Here is a 23,438-nt window from a genome sequence, read left to right as displayed (position 1 = left end):
TCGATATTTTTTTTTATTAATCGTAAGTATAAATGTTTAATGTATTATTTAATGTGTACAGATGTTTCAAGTGACTCGGTTAATATTGATGTCGATAGGTCTCTTTAAATGGAGTGCTGTCATGTCAAGAATCTAATAGTCAGAGTACGAACAAAGGCTGTCAGGAGGATGGGTGGCCTATTGATGGTCTTATGATGGCTGTGTGGGGAATCGTGTTCGCCGGGGTTTAGAATCTAACCTGATCTTGGATCTGGCAAGCACGTGGCTTACTGTCGTTTTCAAGATACAAGTAAATATTGATGGTTTTACTTTCTCGACAATCAATTCAGTTCCCTCAACATGTGCCCCTCTCTTTCTATGTAAAGGCTATTAAAGAAAGATGTTTAGATATAGATATACGTACATATTCATTTCTGTAAAAAGATTACTTGACACTAGCGTGACCATTAGGGGTGGGTACTGCAGAGAATTTTCATATTGCGATACGAAAGCATATATAACGATATGTATTGCAATATATTGCAAGGAGTGTTTTTTACCAAAAAAACTACTCATAATCGAGTTAATGCTTGATTTATAAAGCCAAAAAACAACAAAATCACTATGCTTGATTAAGCTTTAATAACAACTTTTAATCATGACAAAATATAAATGTAAATAATATTGGCACAAATAAAAACAAGAGTCATCAGAAGATGACATATCCCCCCGGGCCCCACATATTTGAAAGAACAAATCATCTGACAGTTACTTAAAGTTCTGTTGCAAGATACTCAACGATTTTCGAGTTGTGCTCCGGAAACGAAGCCCACCCTTCCTTTTGAGACTAAGTCCGATTCGTTTCCATGGAAACACAGACAAAAAAAGACGCCAAAAATTTGTAAATAGCAAAAGGCACCACTTTGGGATCTGCCTCACATATCTGCCAAGTTCTGCTGAAAGAAATTGAACGGTTTTCGAGTTTCGAGTCCGAATCGTTTCCATGGAAACCAAGAAAATAATAAATCACAAAAGTCTGTAAATAGCTAAAGGCACCACTTTAGGTTCTGTTTGATATAACTACAAAGTTTTGCAGAAAAATATTGAACAGTTGTTTGGTTATGCTCCGGAAACAAAATTATTACGGACGGACGGACGGATGGACAGACGGCGTTGTGTGTGTGTGTGTGTGTGTGTGTGTGTGTGTGTTTAAAAACGGAAATATCCGAAGGCTTGTGAGTGTTACGAAGTTTTCAAATGCATGTCAAAATTCCGGGTTTCGTTCAGCGTATCGCAATACGTATCGTTTTCATGTCTGAACCGGTAAATACCGGTAATCCGGATATATTGCGCAGCCCTAGTGACAATGTTATCTTTTCAGCCAAAGGTAGCAAAATGATCTACGAAACGATTGAAAAAGTATATGTCCTACATGGCTAGGACAACCGAATAACAAAACGCTAGACAATGCTATTAAATATCAGCATTGCGCTTACTTTCCTCTCTTGAAACTCCGATTTTTATTGTCTATAGTAGATTTGATTTTTTCATGAAGTAACAGATTCTGTTGTTTTGCTGAAAATGTATGATTTGGCAATAACGATTTTTCTCACAACCCATATGACCTATTGCAACTTCCAATAGGCGCCTCTTGCGTAATACTTTACTTCTGAGTGTTATAGAAGAAACAATATCAACCGGAACAATTAATCAATCACATTCACATGTGCATGGTAGAGATAGCTTCTCTGAAACACTAAACACTTATGTGTCTTTCTTTTGTGATACATTTTGCGCATGCCAGGCACTTGAAATGGGTCCTGCAAACGTTGAAGTGCCAAAGTAACATTCATATTGACTTCAACTGATAATTACTGGCGGTGAGTGAGATAGAATCTCTAAAACATTAAACACCAATGGTGTGGGTCTTCTGTGATAAATTCTTGCATGTCAGGCACTAGAATGATTGGGTGCTTCAAAGTGATTCATATTGACTTCAACTGATACTTACTGAAAGTAAGTGAAATTAGTTGCACATCGTTTTTGGTAATAGTTTAACAATTTTGCGACAGAGGACACTGGGAAAGAGCTTCGCAGAATGTGAATGAATGAGTGATTGGTGACGAAAGGAAACCACTTCAGTGACTGACTGAGTGAGTGAGTGAGTAAGAAATGACGCTTAGTGTTGATGGTCAGGTGGTGGTCATCTCCCCCTGAATGTTTTATGTGTTAATTAAATCTTCACTCATACGGTGTATCTAGGAAGAATAACAACATCAGAGAATGACATTATTTGTAGCATCCTTATGTGTAGCGTCTGTAGTATGGTAATATGCAATTAATCCGGTAGTATCGATCAAGTTCCCTTTTACGGCAATCGTATATTGTGACCAATTTCGTAAAGTATCTGTGTCCAAGGGCTCAGAGAACTCTTGTTGCTGTTGATGATTGTTACTTGGTTGTGACTGTTTTCTTTGGTCGTAAGGTCAAGATCAAGATCAAGATCAAGATGGTTTATTGTACGTAAGGCCTCTGGCCCGTATACATAGTATTGTAATTACAGGCAAGGTATGGACATTGCAAACAGTGGAAAGCATCATAACATTGTTAGATTAGTTGACAGGAGAAATTAGACTCTTCCTTAAAGACAGCGAATGTGTTAAAAACAGGGCTAATTTTACATGGACAGATTCGTCTTTTGATGATAAAATTCTTATAAGTGTTTCCCTTGTAGGGTGACCCAGATATTTTTGTGGAATGTACTCCTTTCTTAAATCGGCATAAGCGTCACATATAAATAACAGATGATATTCGTCTTCGATATCCGCCATACAGACAGGGCAAAATCTGAGATGTTTGGCGAGTGACTTGTTACGGCCAGTATTGATCATTATATCTTTCAAGCCAAGTCTAAATCTAATAACTGTATTTCTAAGTTTCTTGCTTGTAATGTTTGATAGATATGTCTCAGGTTCGATCAATGTTTTAAAGGATCTATATACATCAAATCTTGAACTTAGATTAAGGGTATTCATCCAATTCTGGCGAAACATATCCACGGCTCTTTGGCTAAATTCATTCATAAACAGCCACTCGTTACCGACACCTTGTAAAATCCACACATATCCAAATCCATACGAAAATAACAGATATCTTATATTTGATGCCCATGTTACATAACCAATATTATCTACATTAAGTAGCATGTCATATGACTTTCTTGGTAGACGCTGTTCATGCATTTTCAGTATTTGAACCAGTATTTTATGCAGCGAAGGTGAGAGTTTATATAAAGTGGGTATCTTCCACATTCTCCATATACCATATAGTTTGGTGTTGTAATGTTAACATTAAGGAACTTCTTCATGCCAATATATGTATTTTTTCAATCTGTTCAAAAGTCTGGAAACCCCATATCTCTGCCCCATACAAAAGCATTGGTTGTATCTGTGCATCGAAAAGTTTAAAAAACATCTTTGGTGTTATTGGCACTAATGAATATAGTGATGAAAGCAGATACACCAGAGCCTTTTTTGCTTTTGCTGATAAGGCAATAGCAGTTTTACCCATATTCAATGTATAATTAAAAAGTATTCCAAGATATTTGTATTCAGAAACTATATGCATTGGAATGCCGTTATATGACCATTTTTCGCCATTAGCGATTGGTCCACCCCTTCTAAATACAACAATATTTGACTTATCAAGATTAACATCTAATTTCCATTCTTTCGAGTAGTTCTCCAGAATGTCTAATTGGTTCTGTAAACCTACCACTGAGTCCGATACTAATATCACGTCGTCAGCAAACAGTAGCATTAAAATGTCCAAAATATCAGGATATGCTTGTACACCATGTTTGCCTTTATGAATTATTTCATTTTCCAATTCGCTAATGAAGAAGGAAAAGAGAATAGGGCTTAACAAACATCCTTGCTTCACACCCAGTGGGCACTCAAAATACTCAGTGAATCCCCTATTGCTACGCACACAAGCCTTTACGCTGGCATAAATACCTCGTAACATAAATAACATTTTCCCATCTAATCCTTCCCGCTTTAAACAAGCCCGTAAGGTACATAGGTCAGATTGGTAAGGTAGGATGAAGCAAGGACGATCACACATATGATACTGAATCCTTGCCATCCTGTCTGATGACATCTTGATCAACTCGTGTAATCGAGGCTGCCTTACTACATCTGCAACATGCTGAACATATTGACTGGACATTAATCATCTATAAAGAATACAGATTTGGTAACTACAGCTTTAAATGATCGAATACTGTAGTAAGAAATATAAGAAAGAAAAATCGTCCAAAAGTCAAAACACGATAGAGAGTAGATTGGAAAGGACATGACTTGTGCAACGCTCAAGCTCAGAAACCTTACAGTATCAGACGTACTTTCATCAAATCCTGAAATAATTAAATGGATCTCATTGGTGAGTAGGATGCCTTCAAATTATATAACATAAGTAAAATACACATCCCTCCATTGTTAATAAAATGGAACTAGTTTCACGTCATTAACTATTAGATGAGCATCCGTACGATTCGAACACCGACACAAGCGTCACTGACAGATTGCTGTCGATCCATTCAATAGGTGGCACTTCCAGTTAAAAACAGTTGAAAATCAATAATAGATTAATAAATCTCTATAATGCGTTTCAGTCTGGTGTCACATATGACAATACGCTGTTGATGAACCGGTTTGGGTTGGTATTAGAGGGGCTGAATAATGATACTTTTAAATCGGATTCCAGTTTGGTAATTGATGTCATAAAGATTGAAAACGATTGAAAACTGCAGTTCTTTTCATGCTGAATGAGGTTAATGTCCTCTGGAGATTTCTGGTAAGAATTAGCCCACTTACACTTCCTATGGAAATCAAGGAAACTGCAATTTGATAGGAGAGGTATTTCCTTTTTATGTCATGTTCGGGGTGTCAGTGTCTCGATAGTATTGCTCGTTGTAAGTCCTCTGTGTCATTGCTTTCCAGAACTTCGATTACTTACAGGGGGTCACCTTTTAAGTTGAATATTGACTTCCACTTGACGACATTATGTAGTTAATCATATGGTGATATCTCCGTGCCATACATGTGTTATGCGTGAAGCACTACTTCTTCATATATGCCATTATTGTAAAGATCACGTTCCGGGAAATAAGGTTCTTGAGCCATTAGGTCCACTGTCATCCTATAGGTCCTCGGCAAGGTCTGGTAGGTATCCAGGTTGGTACTAGTTTTATCACTGATTATAGCATGGCAAATCAAAATAGGAGCAGTACTGAGTAGTCCTTATTTAACTGTATACACTGTTTCTGTTGTCTTCAAGCAAAATTACTTAACATTATAGAAATTATAGAACTATAGTCATACGCACAACTGAGTGATGAGGTAAATTGCGGTTTACGTGATCACGTCAAGATTATTGCGCTTACATAGCAACGTTCGTGTGTGTGTTTGTGTGTTTTGCTTCTTGTACTTATCCGGACGGATGCTAGTGTTTCAGTGTTAGCCCACTGAGATAACATGCCGTTGTATAATATGGATACCCATCTCAATCAGACCCGGAGCCGACCTGTCTTACTTAGTAGTAATGCAGAGCTCCAGATACGGTGACGATATGTGTTGTGCCTCGATTTGTATTGATCCTCGTAACTTCCGTTTTGGTTAATGCAACCAAGAAGTATTAAGATTTCCACAGTACCACAGATCGATTCCCGTCTGATGTCGTGAGTGCTTAGCCACTACACTAAAAGTCGAAATGACATTGATGATAAGACAAATGAATAAAAGAAAGAAGTGTCCTTTGTGCCGACAGATATACACTTCAATCACACGACATCAAGCCAGGCTTCAGGGAAAGTGGTTTATATAATAACTTTGATCTGTTCTACACATTTTATTGACGTCTACCAAACGGAAATGCTATCCTTCTACACGTTCATGTACATGTATCTTCATCGATTTATGAGAGTAGATTCCATATCATCAGACATTACAAATTAAGTCCTCCTATGCAGCTTAGCATGAGATGAATACGAGATCCATACAATTCACTCTACCGTGTCTTGGCTTTCGGGTAGAGATCTATAAAACACACCGATGGAAAAGGCTATGATATGACATGACTGTAATGCCATACAACTGAATAATATTTAAACTGAGAGCTGATGTAGACATATATATCAATCTGTAGAAGGTCCCCGGCCAAAATACTCATTTGTGTTATAAGGCAACAGCACACTATGGCAAATATATGTATTGCTAATGTTACCTGTTAGCTTGTCTAGACATATTAACTTTATAAACAAATATGACTATGTGAAATTATTCATCTTCATCACTAGCCAATACAAGTGTAAGTTTATCCTTGCGATTGCGAAACTAGGGGAATAGGTGGGTGAGTGACTTGGCGAGTTATTTGTGACTGAGTTAGTGGGTGGTCGATAGGTGAATGAGTGAGTTACTTTATAACATTGTCTTCCCCTGAAAATCACAAAGGAACCTTTGGTCCATAATGGTCCTTTGGTTTGGGGATCCTCCTACACCGGGCCGTCGGCGTGATGAGCGAAGTCCTGAATCACTAAACTATCCTAAAGCTCTGTCGTCACCAGTGCCTTATCAAATATAGAAAGGGGCTACAAGTACTTGTTTCATTTTGCAAAGACACCTATTCATCTCAAATACACTCATTTGGACCAAACACTTAGGGACACGTAATCAATCACAGCCCAATACAGCGTTTCCACATTCTATAAAATTAATAGTTTTGACCATGATTCAGACTAAGAATGCTGCCTACTGGTTTGTATATTCATAAAGTGGATCATGTATAATGTTGTGTACTCCAAGACAGCCAGTTTAAACATCTTGGTCGGTACGGAACAATTGTCATTGTCTGACGAATCACTTAATCAACTCTCGCCCAGGGAACACAGACTTTAAAGCGTCAACATTTATATGATCAAAGAAAACATGAAAATAGAACACTGTCTTCTCCAATGTGGACATAGAAGTAAAAAACAATCGAAACAATATGTACATATCGATCGTTTACTTTGATCTATTTTTTTCTAATCTAATTTAATCACGTTTCATATTAGTCTATACAACAGACATGAATTTAGTTCGCAAAAACGGTGAGCGTATCCTAAAGGCACCATTTTTTATCTCTGTGTTTCTCATCGATAGACCGACTGTAAAGTGGCCGTCGATTTGTTTATTATCTTATTCTTTTACTTCAAACCGACCGACCGAGCTAAACATGGTAGCTGAGAGACAACACATGCAGAAGACATGGGAATAAATGTACTCACTGCTACATAGGGATTGGCCAGGTTCTGGTGTCTTTTTATTCTAATTTTGTTCACGTACCTGTGTATTCAAGAATTTGTCCGTAGTTGTTGGAGATGAAAAACTTCTGTGATAACAACTGAACCCTCACGTTAATCAGAAAACCAATGTAATAGAAATGTGTCTGATACATATTCACATGGCTTATAATGTATTGAATACGGTATCAGTTTTGCCAAGATAAAAGTGCGTCTTTTCATAAAATTGGTATTTATTCCTAGTATACCTTTGTCTATTCAATGCCAGTGTAAGTCCCATGGTCCCTAGTATGGAGATCTGCCTTCAGCTGTTGGCGATCAAAAGACCACTTTTACATTGTATTGACCAAACATAGTGTTCTACTTTTAACGATATGTGCTAGCTAGTTTTAAGTCATTTTGTAATAATCTAGTTATTTTACTGTCCTTCGTCGACATGGTTTATATATTATATGTATATATTATGACTTTACAACTAGTTTCAGTCACGATATGGCTGAAATATTGCCGATGTGACCATAAATCTAAACTAACTCACTCACTCATTTATCTATTTAATAATGCTTTTCATCATTTTACAGTTTTTCAAATATCTTTATCAAACCACAACAGTTTGTGTAACACGTAACAACACGTCATTGATAATGGTTTGCCGAGGAGAAGAACGTTGTCTAAAATGTTCAGTCATTAACAGTTTCAAAATGACTTGATTGGGAAATGAGCTCTTGTCTGTCTGTCTCGATATATCGTTTAGGCCAAAGTTACAGCAGAATCTGTAACGTAACTACGGTCATATATCGACATTAGCTTGTTTTGAGCAATGGAAGTAAGACGTCGATATAATATGATTTCACTTACTTTCGACTTAAATGTTTTAACCCTCTTCAAAATATAGTTCTGACCTGTCAAAGTTCCCACATTCCACTGTATTTGGTAACATTTATTGTGTGAATATATGCTGGTCAATTTATACTTCCAGTCACTGCTAGGCGTGGTTAAAATTCGTATGATCGCAAAATTGGCATAAGGGGAACACTTGGCACTTTATAACTGATACTTGTCTGACACGTTCGTTCCAAAACGTTTTCTGACGATTTTGGAATTTACGTTAAACAACGAAATACATGCATTTGAAACATCTGCAACACTAGTAACACATAAAGTCATGTTTACCGTTTAATAATCGTTATGTAGAGATCCATATGATAAATAAATATCGACGATAACAAAAGTATTACAAGACATTATTATTACAAAGTTCCCTGCTGTGCAGGACAAAACCGGGATTCAAACCTTCGATTATCGGATCCTATATCCACTAAGGATCAGTGCTTGCAAGGAAAGCTTGGTTCTTCGTTTTAATTCCTCAGTTTATTACGTTCAATACGTAACGAAACTGGAAGCCTCGGAGTTCTGAATCTGTTTTCCAGGGCAGAATACGTTAACTATGTTGAATTTGACGTTATTACGTTATTACCCCAAACTAACCTATACAGTATAGTGATTGACGTGCCCGTTAAGTTCAAACTTACTAGAGCTTTCATCAATCTTCCTGAACTGTACCGAGTATACAAAAAAACATGAAACAAATGACTTATTTGCTGTCATAACTGTTCAAAGAGTAATATTCAAACCACCCAGCAGTTTCTGAATGTTGCTGAATTGAACATAAACTCTGTCAAAAAAGAAACGCAACCCCTGTATTTTAGAGATTTTGATCTGAAGTTTTAAGACGACACAGCATTTTTATTATTTAAGACAGAAGTCTGAAATTTGGCAGAATAATAACCAAGATGGGCATGTTTAAAATTGTCATTTCAAAAGTCATCTCACAGACACCAGTTTGTCACCAGGGGGGCGTCTTTCTCAGTATCTCGTATGAGCACCACGAGCTGCAATCACTGCACGGCATCTCCTTGGACAAGAACGGATAAGACGCCGGATTCTTTCCTGGGGAATGGCTCTCCACTCCTCCTGCAGTGCAACGCCGAGCTGTTGCAGCGTCTGTGGCGGCGGCTGACGTTGACGTACGCGTCGACCCAGAGTATCCCACAGGTGTTCAATAGGGTTGAGGTCTGGTGATTTAGAGGGCTATGGCAAGACATTGACGTTGGAATTCTGCAGAAAGTTCATTGTTGCACGTGCAGTATGAGGCCGGGCGTTGTCTGGTTGAAAATCTGTGTCTGTTGGTCAATAATCGGGAGAAGGTGAGGCTGTAATACGTGGTTGATGTAACGTTGGGCTGTCAGGTTCCCTTCAACGATCACCAAGTCTGATTTCTGGTTGTATGAGATGGATCCCCAAACCATAACGCTTTCCGCCAAATCTGTCCCCTGTCGGACGCAGATGGGCGCAAAACGTTCATGACGTCTCCTATACACACGTTTTCTTCCGTCGTGATGTTGCAAAAGAAAAACGGATTCATCAGAAAACCAGATGCGCCTCCAGTTTTGTAAAGTCCATATCCTTACGTTGTTGCACCACCTGAGTCGTCGGCGGAGATGTAGGGGGCGTAGTACAGGTCCAACAACTGGTCTACAGGCACGTAAACCCGCTTCTTTCAGACGGTTCCTAATCGTTTGAGCTGACACTCTCCTCAAACCTGGTATTTGTGTGGCAGTCACGGTTGGTAGGGCATGCCGATTACGCAGGTGATGGACCCGGATGTACCGATCTTGAAGGGGGGTCGTGATTCTTGGCCTTCCACTTCTCGGGCGATCGTTGGTCAAATTGAAGTTGTTGTAGCGGCTCCAAAGTCGGGATATCGTTGTTTTGTGAACATTTAGGTGCCGTGCAACAGTTCCAAAACTTTCTCCGGCTTGAACACGACCAATGGCGATATTTCGGTCGGCAGCACTCAATCGTGGCATTTTTCACACAGCTTTTCATGCGACAAATGAATGAATATAATACGAAAGCACATGGGCTTTTATACACCCCTACATTAACTGCCATTTTCATGATTTGCATGTGTTTTTTTTGTGCGAAGTCACCATGAGGGTCATTTCATGCGTTGTGACGGAATAAGCAATAAAATACACTTATGCGTACAAATGCAGTTGTTTGGATGGTAATCTTCATTAATTACGTGTATAATTTCAATACATTCGAATAACATTTAGTTTGGAAGCAATAACTTCATTCAAACGAATTTTTCATATCTGAGGACAGGGGTTGCGTTTCTTTTTTGACAGAGTTTATATTGGTGAAATGAATTTATGCACTATACAGATTACATGTTGATGTCATGTAAGTGCCACAGTGCCACATATTTCCTTCAGGCGTTTAGCGTTCAGGAGCAATAACTCAAGTTACCAGAAAGGCTAGCGTTTTCTTCAGAGAAATTATGGGAAGCCTGCCTGTCAGACTAGCCATGAAGTTCCACGGACCCAACGCCTATCACACAATACCACTGAGGATGTGTAAGATATAGCTCGTTAACGTCCGTGCTGCCTTACGACTAAGAAAAGGAAATCAGACACAAGTCTTCCGGGAGAACTGAATGTATTCATTTTATGCATTATTTCAGATGACGCTAATTTTGTTCGTTTTATGCAGTTCTTCATGGTGTTTTGGATTAGTGCATTTAGAATGACCATGTTTTAAAATTCCTAAGCAGATTTGTAAAAGACAATATGGAGGAAATTTGAAAATACCCACTCATCTCATAATGGCCAACGTTGCGAGTGCAACGTTTGTGAAACTTGTGTTTTGTATGCAGGAAGAAAAACATTCTTATCACAGATTGGCGACAATTCTTTGTGCCAAGTCACAGATTCATGAAATATCCATTTTGTTTTGTCATATGTTCAGGACATAGAGAATCTCACCCAAGTGTCTTCTGATATCAATTATATCAACACGAGTTGATAAAGTTACAAATATCCGAGGCTTGCCGAGGATATTTTTACTTTATCAACGAGTGTTGATATATTTGATATCAGAAGACACGAGGGTGAGATTCTATTTATCATCCAAAATCACTCTTCATTAATTTTCAATGAAAAAATGTACATCTCTGAACATGGTACTGCCATTACACTTGCAGTGCAGCGATGTCATAGCATTGTGACGTCATCAAGTACATGACGTCATAGCATTGTCAGGGCATTGTACAAAATCTACTGTCAAAACGATATCTCCTAGGAGATATCGTTTGATCTCACACAAGCGATATCTCCTGTGGAACACAGTTTTGGATGATAAATTATGTTGTTATGATATTATTCTGTGGTATGTCACAGGCTGGAGGCATGACTGACGGAAAGACCATTCGGCTCCTCCAGTGGCGTTGTTGAATCAGGTTATGGACGTTATTTAAATTGTCACGTAATCAGGAAATTAATTTGCCTAAAACCACAGATTGAGGACCTTAGTTTGTGTTTGTGTGTGGTAAGCTACACAATGTTATTATTCAGCGTTATGTCTCGGATTCCGGATATTGTTTTCTGCTTGGTCACAGGTTCTGGACATGGTTTGTGTTACATCAAAGATTCAGGACACTATTGTGATTTAAGTCTCACATCATGGTCATGGATGGTTCAGGCTGGATTAGATGTACAGTTTGACAGGACAGATGTTAATGTTTATATGCATTGCATTTGTGTGACAAATGCTTCATGTAGTGTACTACTGTATACTCATAAACCACTGTTCACAACTACCCTAGACTCGTGCATTTAGAAAATAGTTCTGTAACCATAATCAATCTCATATAAGAGATGTTAATTGAACGATTCGCAATCGACCTCTATTGCCCTTTTCACGAAACGGAATCTATTCTGAGGGGTTGTCATAGCGTGTTACTCTGTTGTATTGACGTTGTATAGTTAGAATATTCGATACCGAATGTAGATGGCGCTTCCGGTTTCTATATTCAATGTATGTGGCGTCGTATATACGCTATAATGTATTGTTTAATGTGTTATTAACTGCATTTATTCATTAAGCATGTCTATTGATCATGCTGATCAGTGTATTGCGTTTATGTACTTCAACATCACAAATACATCAGTCGTAATCATATCTAAAAGTGCATCAAAACTCGATAACATTGCCACAAATTTGATAACAGAGCCCTGGTTTTTCTAGTGAGATAACATCAAGATATAATCAGGGACACAGATGCATGATATTTCTAAATATTACATAATAGTCCATTAATGGAACTCCACAAATCCCACTTAAATGTTTAGAACACGGTCTTTTTTCCAAGCGGCATGTGTCAGCAATTGTTTTAATCCATACTGTTAAATATCTTTCAGTTTGGGTAATTGAACATGTGTATATTGTTACACCGTTGTTAGGAATGTCTTAAGACGAGTTACCGAATATGTATAGTTGTTTTGCTTTTCCCTATTGCAATTCATTGCTTATGACAGAATCATTTCTTTCAAAGACATTCTGTATAGCATCTATTCTCTTTTTATTGTCTTCACAAATAGCTTTTAAAAAAGTAGAATACGAAGATTGTTCTGTTTGAAGTCAACATTAACTGCGAAGAACTTGGAGGTGCTTAATGGGAGTCTTCTTTGCGGAACCAATAGGTGTCCATGTGTGTTAGCAGTGTGATTTGTTGTTGAGTAGAAACAAATACATTGTGTAACCATTGAATTCTATCTCTATTGTTGTTATCGGGACACATGGTACCTTTTTCTAGAAACTCTGACCTTTGACAGAAAAACAAAACAAACAAAATTATATTGCGTTATCAATGGTATTGTTGTGTGTAAAGAATGTTTATTATACAACTGATACGATTAAATAACTAAAACGAACCGAAACGTGTTACGTGTCTTGTTTGCAACAAATATTAGGTATTATGCATTAAGATATCTAGTACTGAAAAAGTTCAGTAGTATAATGATATTCCTCATTGCATTTTGCCAAATCTATACCAAAGAAACGATGAACAGTTTCGATAAATGTGGGCAACCGTTTTCGTCAAAACCTTTCCCTAAGATCTTTGATGACGAGTGATATATGACTGAGATTCCCTCAGACGTTAATAGAAGAACACATCCCGCATTTCCAAAGACACACATGAGATAAAGTTTCCATGTAACGTATTGATGAGTTTAGTGAGGCATCAGATGAAAAAATAGCTGGATCAAATAGCTACTACATCAAAGCAAAACGATCGACTATTTAACATGTTGCAACATCATATCAACAACTGAATTCGTAAACGTTTCTTTGTTCGTCTCTAACGAGCTCACTAAATTATCATGAGAATGGCCAAAAACTGTAAAGTTAATATCATCTGGCAAGTGAACATTGGTTTCCTACCTCTCCCACTCAGCAGTCAATTAGACTGCCCAAAACATCTTTCATCAAACCCAAGTTTTCTGTCACTTCGGACGCCTTTGGTATCATTTTGGTCGTTAGGAAATGACAACTTATTTGAAAGACCATGATTACTCGATATTCCTTTCAAGATGTGTGTTAACACTGTCGAAATCAGTTTAGAGTGATGCAATTTAATTTGATTTGTACAATATTATTGCCAAAATTGAAAATGTGTTGCAACTATGCCATTCCCACTATCCTCTATGGATACAAGAGTCTTTCAAGTCAGATTGACATTAGAAAGACGAGGCGAACTTAGAAGAGTAACAGTTTTTGATGCCTCTTGAAGGGAGGCTACGTAGACACATTAAGCAACAGAGCATAGGACCATGGTATTTGTCTTAAAAATGAAAAGATAACCCACCGGATTATCGAGGATGAGTCTTCTGTTCCCCACAGGCTTTATCCTTGAGTCTCTGATTGTTGAAATGGGTGAGTGAGTGAGTTTAAATTTACGCCGATTTTAGTAATATTCCAGCAATATCACAGCGGGGATCTGATTGTTAACAGTTAGATTGTTGAATGAACGATGATATCAACGTAGTACAGCCATTGTTAGACGTTTCGAAAAGCAACTGAATAATATTACAATGATCGATATTTTCTTGCATTAAACCGAAAGTTTGTTCGATGTAGTTATAATGTCAGTAATTTAATATGTACATATGTTTCAAGTGATTCGGTGAATAGTGAAGTCGATAGATCTCCTTAAAATACTAGTAGAATAGTCAGAATACGAAGAAAGGCTGCCAGGAGAATGGGTGTCCTATTGCAAGGAATCTTGTTCGCCGGTGATTATACAACAATTCAGGTATCACGTGGGAGAGAATCTAACCTGATCTTGGATCTGGCAAGCACGGGGTATACCGTCATGATGTAAATACAAGTAGATATTGTTGTTTATTCCCTACAAGCATGGCTAGGACAATCGAATAAAGAAACGCTAGACAGTGCTATTAAATATCAGTATCTTTTCTCCTCTTGAAACGTTGTATTGTCAACTGTAGATTTGACATTTTCATGAAGTAACAGATTCAGTTACTTTGCTGAAAATGTATGATTTGGCAATAGCTATCTTTCTCACTTACAAGAAGCAATGCAACTTCCAGTGGGCTCCTCTTGGGTAATGCTTTACTTCTGAGTGTTATACAAGAAACATATATCAACCGGAACAATTAATCAATCACATTCACATGTGCATGGTACAGATAGCTTCCCTGAAACACAAACCATCAATGTGTCTCTCTTCTGTGATATTTTTTGCATATGCCAGGCACTTGAATAAATGGGTCCTGCAAACGTTGAAGTGCCAAAGTAAGATTCATATTGACTTCAATTAAAACATTAAACACAAATAGTGTCGGTCTTCTGTGATAAATTCTTGTATGTCAGGCCATTGAACAATTGGGTGCTGCAAAGTAAGATTCATATTGACTTCAACTGATACCTACTGAAAGTGAGTGAGGTTGATTGCACATCGCTTTTGGTAATATTGCAACAATTTTACGACATGGGACACTGGGAAAGAACTCAGCAGAATGTGAGTGAATGAGTGACAGGTGACACAAGGAAACCGCTTCAGTGAGTGAGTGAGTGAGTGAGTGAGTGAGTGATGACGCTCAGTGTTGACGGTCAGTTGGTGGCCATCTCACCCTGAAACGTTTATATTTGTTCATCACACGGTGTATCTAAGAAGATAACAACATCAGAGAATGACATTATAAGTAGCCTCCCACGCAGTATGATAATATTCAATTGATCCAAACCTATCTATCAAGTTGCCTCTTACGACCATCGTATTTCGTGACCAATTTCGTATTCACCAGGGGGTTTAAACCATTGCAGAAGTTGTGATTGATGTACAACACTGGACCCAAGATACTCATTGAATTCATTGAAATGTATTTGTGTCCAAACAATCTTGGGACTCTTGTTGCTGTTGATGATTGTTACTTGGCTGTGACTGTTTTCTTTGGTTGTAAAGTTAGATGGGTAAGGTAGGATTAAGCAAGGACGATCACACATATGATACTGAATCCTTGCCATCCTGTCTGATGACATCTTGATCAACTCGTGTAATCGACCCTGCTTTACTACAACTGCAACATGCTGAACATATTGATTGGACATTACTCATTTATAAATAATACAGACTCGGTAACTACAGCTTTAAATGATCAAATACTTTAGGACGAAATAAAAGAAAGAAAAATCGTCCAAAAGTCAAGACAAGATACAGAGTAGATTTGAAAGGACATGACTTGTGCAACGCTCAAGCTCAGAAACCTTACAGTATCAGACGTACTTTCATCAATTAATGAATAATTAAATGGATCTCGTTGGTGAGTAGGATGTCTTCAAATTATAAAACATGAGTTAAATACACATCCCTCCATTGTTAATAAAATGGAACTAGTTTCACGTCATTAACTATTAGATGAGCATCCGTACGATTTGAACACCGACACAAGTACCACTGATAGATTGCTGTCGAGTCATTCAATAGGTGGCAGTTCCAGTTAAAAACAGTTGAAAATCAATTATAGATTAACAAATCTCTATAATGCTTTTTAGTCCGGTGTCGCATATTACAATACCTGTTCATGAACCGGTTTGGGTTGGTATTAGAGGGGCTGATTAATGATACTTTCAAATCGGATTCCAGTTTGGTCATTGATGTCAGCTATGCCCGTTGCAACTTTCATAAAGATTGAACACGATTGAAAACTGCAGTTCTTTTCATACTGAATGAGGTTAATGTCCTCTGGAGATTTCGGGTAAGAATTATCCCACTAACACTTCCTATGAAAATGAATGGAATTGCAATTTGATAGGAGAGGTATTTCCCTTTGGACTTCTTCGTCCTTGTCTTTATTGTAGAGCCGTGAAGGTCCGGGTTAGAATATTGATCTTCAGTAACCCATGCTTGTCGTAAGAGGCCACACTAACGGGATCGGGTGGTCAGGCTCGGTGACTTGGTTGACACTTGTCATTGGTTCCCAATTGCGCAGATCGATTCTCATGGTGTTGATCACTGGATTGTCTGGTCCAGCCTAGATTATTTACAGCCTTCAGCCATATAGCTGGAATATTGATGAGTGCGGCGTAAAACTAAACTCGCTCTCACACACTCATTGTCTTTATTGTAAATATCACGTTTCCGGAATTAAGGTTCTTGAGTCATTCTGGTCACTGTCATCCAATAGGTCCTCGGCAAGCTCTGGTCTGAGGTCTTGTCTTCAAGTAGAGTGACATAGCATAATAGAAATTCTCTGTTTAAGGAAGCTACAGTCATACGCACAACGGAGTGGTGAGGTAATCTTGGGTTTACATGATCGCGTCAAGATTATTGCACTTCCATAGCGACGTTCGTGCGTGTGTGTGTTTTGTTTTTGCTTCTTGTACTTATCTGGACTCATGCCAGTGTTTCAGTGTTAGCTCACTGAGACAACGTGCCGTAGTGTGATAGAGGCACCCATCTCAATACGACCCGCAACCGACTTGTCTTACCTAGACAATGCTGAGCACCATGTAGGACAAGGATATGTGATGTGCCTCGATCTGTATTGATCCTCGAAACTTCCGTTTTGGTTAATGCAACCAAGAAGTATTAAGATTTCCGACCAGAAGCACCACAGTTCGATTCCGTCTTATGCGGTGTGCGCTTAGCCACTACACTAAAAGTTGAAATGACATTGATGATAGACAAATGAATAAAGGAAAGAAGTGTCCTTTGTGCCGACAGACAGACACTTCAATCACACGACATCAAGCCAGGCTTCAGGGAAAGTGGTTTATATGATAACTTTGATCTATTTTACTCGATTTATTGACGTCTACCAAACGGAACTGCTATCCGTACTCCTTCTATAGAACCATGTACATGTATCTACATTGATTTATGAAAGTATTATACTTGATACTTTACAATGACACTGTATTGAGTGTTTCCAACAATGATTATTCATATATTTTTTCCATACCATCAGACATTACAAACTAAGCTCTTCTATGCAGCTTAGCATTAGATGAATAGCTGAACCATACAATTCCCTCTGATGTGTCATGGCTTTCGGGTAAGGATCGATAAAACCAAAAAAAATGAATAAAAGGCTTTGATATGACATATGACTGTAATGCCATACAACTGAATAATAGTTAAAGTGAGAGCTGGTGTAGACAGATTTATCTATATCTGTAGTAGGCCCCCGGCCTAAATACTCATTTGTATGATAAGGCAACAACACACTATGGTAAATATATCTGTGGATAATGGTACCTGTTAGCTTGTCCGTGTCGTGTTATTATTTCAGAAACTTCTTATATATATATATAAATATATATATATAGACACACACACACACACACACACACACACACACACACAATGCTCTCTATACATTGCTGAAAGTACAAGTTTTAAATTCCGCTTCATGTAAAACATGTTACATATACAGTGTTTGCCGTATATTGTCGAAAGTCGTTTAATTATTCTTAACAAATCTCTGAGACAACTTCATTTCCATAGTACCAAACTCATACAATCTATAATAAGGTGGAATAACGCACAGTGACAACTTTTTGCAAACTAACCAAAATGCATGTGTAAATTAGCAGTGGGTTTGAGTGGGAACCTTCCGGCTCTTACTGTGTGATGTATTGCTGCCCTGTCAACACACAGCAAGGGAAATGCCAGTTGCCAAATTACTGTGGAATGACAAGTAGGAAATAAATGTACGCACTGCTATCTAAGGATCGGCCAGGTTCAAGTTATTATTCTAATTTTGTTCACGTACCTGTGCATTCAAAAAAATTGTGCGTAGTTTTAGGAGATAATAAACCTCTGTGATAACTGAACCCTCACGTTAATCAGAAAACCAATGTAATAGAAATGTGTCTGATACATATTCACACGACTTATAACGTATTGAATACGGTATCAATTTTTGCCAAGATAAAAGTGCGTCTTTTCATAAAATTGGTATGTATTCCTAGTATACCTTTGTCTATTTAATGGCACCGAAAGTCCCCATGGTCCCAAGTATGGTGATCTACCTTTAGTTGTTGGCGATCAATAGACCATTCTCACATTGTGTTGTCCAAAAATAGTTTTCTACTTCTAACGATATGTGCTAGCTAGTTTTAACTAATGTTTTGGCAATCTAGTTAATTTACTGTCCTTCGTTGACAGGGTTTTATATATTATATGTATGTATTATGAATTTAGAAGTAGTTTTAGTCATGATATGGTTGAGATATTGCCGATGTGACTTTAAATCTTAACTCACTCACTCACTCATTTATCTATTTAATAACGTTTTTCATCATTTTACAGTTTTGGAAATATCTTTATCAAATCACCACTGTTTGTGTAACACGTAACAACATTTTGCTCATAATGGTTCACCGAGGAGTGAGTGAGTGAGTTTAGTTTTACGCCGCTTTTCGCAATATTCCAGGAATATCACGGCGGGGTACACCCGAAATGGGCTTCACACATTGTGCCCATGTGGGGAATCGAACCCGGATCTTCAGCGTGACGAGCGACACTTTAACCACTAGGCTACCCCGCCGCCCCGGTTTACCGAGGAGGAGAAGGTTGTCTAAAATGTTCAGTCATGTTTAACAGTTTCAAAATGACTTGATTGGGAAATGAGCTCTTGTCTGTGTGTCTGTCTCGATACCTTTTTTAAGCCGAAGTTACAGCAGAATCTGTATCGTCACTACAGTTATATATCGACATCAGCTTGTTTTGAGCAATGGAAGTAATATTCGTAAGACGTCGATATAATATGATTTAACTTACTTTCGACTTATAGTTCTGACCTGTAAAAGTTCCCACTTTCCACTGTATTTGGTAACATTTATTGTGTGAATATATGCTGGTCAATTCTTCCACGGTAGACGTGGTTAAAATTCGTATGATCGCAATCTTGGCATTAGGAGAACACTAGGCACTTTATAACTGGTACTTGTCTGACATGTTCGTTCCAAAACGTTTTCTGCCGGCTTTAAACAATGAAATACATGCAGTTAAAACATCTGCAACACTAGTAACACATAAAGTCATGTTTACCGTTTAATAATCGTTATGTAGAGATCCTTATGATAAATAAATATCAAACGATAACAAAAGTATTACAAGACATTATCACTTTTAAAAACAAAGTTCTCTGCTGTGCAGGACAAAACCGGGAGTAGAACCTTCGATTATCGGATTAGGTATCCACTAAGGATCAGTGCTTGCAAGGGAAGCGTTTTAATTCCTCATTTTATTACGTTCAATACGTAACGAAACTGGAAGCCTCGGAGGTCTGATTATATTTTCCAGGGCAGAATGGACGTTAACTATGTTGAATTTGACGTTGTGAATGGCTTTATAGAAGTTATACATTTACGTTTTTACAAAAATTACCCCAAACTAACCTATACAGTAAAGTGATTGACGTGCCTGTTAAATTAAAAATTACGAGCGCTTTCATCAACTTTCCTGAACTGTACCGAGTATACAAAAACACATGAAACAAATGACTTATTTGCTGTCATAACTGTTCAAAGATCAACATTCACACTACCCAACAGCCTTTGAATGCTGCTGAATTGAACATATATTGGTGAATACATTTATGCACTATACAGATTACATGTTGGTGTCATGTAAGTGCCACAGTGCCACATATTTCCTTCAGGCGTTTGACGTTCAGGAGCAATGACTCAAGTTACCAGAAAGGCCAGCGTTTTCTTCAGGGAAATTATGAAAAGCCTGCCTGTCAGACTAGTCGTGATGTTCCACGGACTCAACGCCTATCACGCAATACCACTGAGAATGTGCAAGATATAGCTCGTTAACGTCCGTGCTGCCTTACGACTAAGAAAAGCAAATCAGACACAAGTCTTCCGGGAGAACTGAATGTATTCATTTTATGCATTATTTCAGATGACGCTAATTTTGTTCGTTTTATGCAGTACTTCGTGGTGTTTTGGATTAGTGCGTTTAGAATGACCATGTTTTACCATTCCTGAGCAGATGTGTAAATGGCGATATGGAAGAAATTGTCATTTGAAAATAACCACTCATCTCATAATGGCCAACATTGCGAGTTCAACGTTTGTGATACTTGTGTTTTGTCTGCAGGAAGAAAAAAACACATTCTTACCACAGATTGGCGACAATTCTGTGTGTTTAGTCACAGATTCAGAAAGCATTTGTTTGGTCATATGTTCAGGGTATTATGTTGTATTAATTTTGAGGACATTATTTTGGATCGTCATACATTTTTGATATTTTTGGTAGGTCACGGGATGGATACAGAACTGACGAACACATTTCTTAACCTTTAAGCTTCCCCAGTGCTGTTGTTAAATCACAGGTTAAAGAGTCACGTAATCAGGGAATTCATTTGTGTGAAACCACACATTGAGGACCTTAGTTTGCGTTTAAGATTCAGGACATTTGTGTGTGTGTGTGTGTGTGTGTGAGAGAGAGAGAGAGAGAGAGAGAGAGAGAGAGAGAGAGAGAGAGAGAGAGAGAGAGAGAGAGAGAGAGAGAGAGAGAGAGAGAGAGAGAGAGAGAGAGAGAGAGAGAGAGAGCTTGTGACGTAATCAGGAAATTCATTTGTGTAAAAGTACAGATTGAGGAACTTCCTTTGTGTTCTTTGTGTGTGTTTCACGTAATCAGGAAATTCATTTGTGTAAAACCACAGATTGAGGAACTTTCTTTGGGTTTAAAATTCAGGACATTTTTCTGTGTGGTAAGTTAAATACTGGCGTTATCCAGCGTTAAGTCACAGCTTCCGGTTTATGTTTCTGCTGAGGCACAGATTCCGGACATGGTTTGTGCTAAGTCAAAGATACAGGACACTGTTGTGAGTTAAGTCTCACATCGTGGTCATGGATGCCATTATTTTTGCACCATGTAGCGAAAGGGTAAAATTACGACTGCCAGAAACGTTAAATTCCGTGTGCAGAATGGAACGTTGCGCGTGTTCCCTGTGCCGTGTTTAGCCTCCTAACAAAATCTTATCATCAACGCAATGTTAACACTTCCTCTTTAAAAGAACACACACTGCGTATGGAACTTTATGTACATACTTGTATAATTGTATTATCTTACGTGTCATTTTAAAGTTGCATCGCCGAATACTGGAGTGATTACTGGATTCTGACCTTAATATACCGTAAGGCAACAGAAATAATATTGGAATAATATTGTAATATTGGAAATGACATTTAAGTATCAATGGAGTATTTGAACATATTGTTTTATAAAATAAACCCCGGTAGTCACATTTAAAACTTGAATCGTGGTCGTACAGCCTGTATTGCTCAATAAAGTATTGTTTGAGATTGAGGTTTGAAATGTTTTTGTTTGTGGAAAGGGAAGAGTTCGCACAAACAAAATATTGAAATCGAGATGCACGTGCATCATGCATGCTGGTCAACGTGCTCGAGTCATTGCTAATGACTTCAGTTAGAACGATAGAACGTCTTAGACAGTGATACAACTGCACTGATGACCGTCCACCTTATGGTCGACCCGTGTAACAACACGTCGCAAGGACCGTCATATCGTCCACCAACATCTGTCGTTAACCTATAGCTAGTCATAGCTGCTGTGTTCAGAAAACAAGTGAACGGTTGCCATTCAAGCCGGCAATTTGTGCCTGAATGCATGCATGATGAACCTGAATCTCGATTTCAATGTTGTGTTCTTTATTATACTTATTCTTAATAGTGGTGGTGGTGGTGGAATGTATTAGAAGTTATGTTAGTTTAGACGTACGCCGCTAATATCAGAAGGCCACCAATCCTCTATAACATAGTACATACACAGTTTCATCATTGCAACAACAAACTTTGATGGCGCTAACTGATCATCCTTTTCTTCTTACCTTGATACCATGCACTGCTTTGTTTTTGCATATATCTATGTGTATATAAGCATGGCTTGACAACCATGTCCTAATCTGCATTAAATCAATAAAAACAGTTTCTTCAGTGTCTTCAACGTCCGAATGTAAGCTTTAGATCATATTGCCACAATGTGGACACACTTTTTGTAATACCAGATCAGATAAATGATCATTGGTAACCCAGAAAAGGTTAAGCAGCACTTCTACGTAATGCCATGTATACCTTTCCAAAATATCTTTAGAAGAAAGATCAAGTATCTAAGATATCATCAATACCTCATGAAAAGGTCATACAAAATGTTATGTTTCAAGATGGTGGCATTTACTGAGTCAGAAGATGTCATGATGCCACTGCGAGGGTCATCAAATAACTATTTCTATACAGCAGTTACAAAATAATAGATGTATATTTGAGTAAATGCGTGTCATTTTATTGGAAATGTATTTCTTTGAAAATAATTGTATCATTATCGCTTTTTTGTACACGGATTCTTGACTCAAAATAGTGTTTGTTCCACAAACTGTCCTTGGAATGTTTTCTCCATGTGGTGTGGCTTCATAATCTGTCACCATACTGATTCAAATAAACGTTGACGTTACAAACGACGGGAACGTGAACGTTCCGTAAGTCGTATTCGCCTGAAATACCACTCAATGCATGAACATCAAGGACATATATGGATTGATTGATTGGTGTTTAACGCCACAATATTCCAGCTAAATGTCGGCGGTCTGTAAAAGAGATCGAGTCTGGACCAGACAATCCAGTGATCAACAGCATGAACATCGATCTACGCAATTGAAATACGATGACATGTGTCAATCAAGTCAGCGAGTCTGACCACCTTGGCGCGTTA

Source organism: Haliotis rubra, unplaced genomic scaffold (genome assembly GCF_003918875.1).
Source record: "Haliotis rubra isolate DU_JTF1 unplaced genomic scaffold, ASM391887v1 Scf403, whole genome shotgun sequence".
NCBI lineage: Eukaryota > Metazoa > Mollusca > Gastropoda > Lepetellida > Haliotidae > Haliotis > Haliotis rubra.
The sequence above is the reverse complement of the archived record's forward strand: the minus strand, read 5'-3'. Positions refer to the sequence as shown.